Source organism: Trachypithecus francoisi, unplaced genomic scaffold (genome assembly GCF_009764315.1).
Source record: "Trachypithecus francoisi isolate TF-2019V2 unplaced genomic scaffold, Tfra_2.0 Lachesis_group2, whole genome shotgun sequence".
Classification (NCBI taxonomy): domain Eukaryota; kingdom Metazoa; phylum Chordata; class Mammalia; order Primates; family Cercopithecidae; genus Trachypithecus; species Trachypithecus francoisi.
Window position 1 is genome coordinate 100,589,932 of NW_022681465.1, and position 2,207 is coordinate 100,592,138.

The window sequence follows — 2,207 nt, forward strand, 5'->3', positions numbered from 1 at the left end:
AAACTGCTTTTGTAGTCCTCCAAAAGATCTCCCTTCCCCAGCACCTAGCACACTTGCAATGTTATGTTTGTGTGATTGTTCTAATACATCTCTGTCCACCAGAACAAAGGCTGTATGGGGGCAGGAGTTTGCCCATGTTTAGCCCACGTTATAGACTCTGTTCCTAGTAGAACAGATACTCAAATATTTGCTGAGGACTAAATCAATGAAAATGCTGAGCATAGTGCCTGGCACATAGTGGGCCTCAATGAATACTGGCTTTTAAATAACAACCCACTGACAATGCCAACTGCTAAATGAAAAAACTTCTGACTATTATTATTCACTTTGCCCAGTGGTTCTCAACTGGGAATGATTCTGTCCCCCAGGCAATGTCTTGGGGTGGTGGGAGTGCTACTGGCATCTAGTGGATAGACACCAGGGAGGCTCTAAACATCCTACAATGCAAAGCACAGTCCTCCCACAAGAAATTATCCGGCACAAAATGGCAATAGTGCCAAGCTTAAGAAACTCTGAATTTTGCCATCTGTTATTTTTCTCTGATGGCATAATTTACCAGTTGAGTTATAGCAACAGATTAGCCTAAGGTAATTATTCTTGCCCTTTAGCCTGTTATTCCTATGAGTGCAAGGTCACTCCTGCTTCTCCCTCACTCCCCTAAACTCTACTGTCTTATCTCTCTCAGTCCTCCTCATCCCTTTGCCAGGTGTGAGATGAAAATGAGGGAACATGGGTAAGGCTGAAGGAAACTGCACACTCAAGACACCCTTCCCCATTTGTTCACTTTTCTCTGTCATCCATGTATTCCTATTTTCCAAAGAACTTTCAACGGGAACAGAATGTGAGCACCACTACTTGGCTTTCCAGACAGTGCTCTATTTCAAATATTACATTTTTTAAAAAGTTTATGTAGCCCCAAAAAATAGATCAGGGGCCAACATGTACAATCCCTTGTGTCTAATACAGAAATCACTCTAAGGCAAAAGAGAATTCACTCCACCAATAAACATAGTGTTCAAACATTATCAAAATGTAACCTTATAGGAATGAGTTACAGGATCTGAGAAAAAGCAGAGTAATAGAACAAAATTATTCCAAAGTGGCAAGCCAGATAACATCGAATGCTCCAGAACAGGCAGACGTTAGAGGTTAATATCAAATTTAAAACCTAATATTTAATCAATTGCATAAAATGATGTGCACAATGGTTAAAAGTATGTCGAATGGAAATTACAACTGTTGGCTAAGATGTGGAGAAATTGGAACTGTCCTATACTGTTGGAGTGAAAATTGGTTCTGCCACTATGAAAAACATTTTGTTGGTTTCTCAAAAAGCTAAAAATAGAACCACTCTACAAACCAGCAATTCACCTCCTAGGTCTATACTCCAAAGATCTGAAAACAAATACTCAAATAAGAACATGTACATGAACATTCTTTGCAACACTATTCACAATAGCCAAAATGTGGAAACAGCCCAAAGGTCCATCAACAGATGAATGGATAAACAAAATGTGGTATATCCACACAATGGAACATTATTCAGAATATTATTCAGCTATAAAAAGGAAGGAAGTACTGATATATTCCACAGCCTAGATGAACCTCCAAAAACAGTATGCTAAGCAAAAGCTCACATACTATATAATTCCACTTATATTAAATATTCAGAATCAATAAATCCATAGAGATGGAATGCAGATTGATGGCTGTAGGTGCTGGGGGAAGGGGAAAATGCATAGAAGTGCAGAGAAACTGTTTAATGGGTAAGAGGTTTTACTTTGGAGTGATGAAAATGTTTTGAAACTAGAGAGAGGTAGTGGTCGCAAAACACTGTGAACGTACTAAATGCCACTAAATCGTTCACTTTAAAATGGTTAGTTTTATGTTATGTAAATTTGATCTCAATAATTTTTTTAAAGTATGTCAAAACAATGCACACAAAATTGACAAACACCAGAAGAGAGGATGCTTCAAAATGGAAACAAATGTTGTAGCCTGGGGGAGTTATAAGTGATTTATTTTTACAGTTTTAATCTGACCTTATTTTTCTGAAGTAATACATATTAGTTATAAACATTTTTAAAAATACATAAAAGCACTAAAAAGGATATAGAAGTCACCACCAATAATATTTCCAGTTTTAAAAAGTATTTTTGGAGAGAGTACCTGGATATGAACCCAAAATATTTTTTAATGTCAATGTT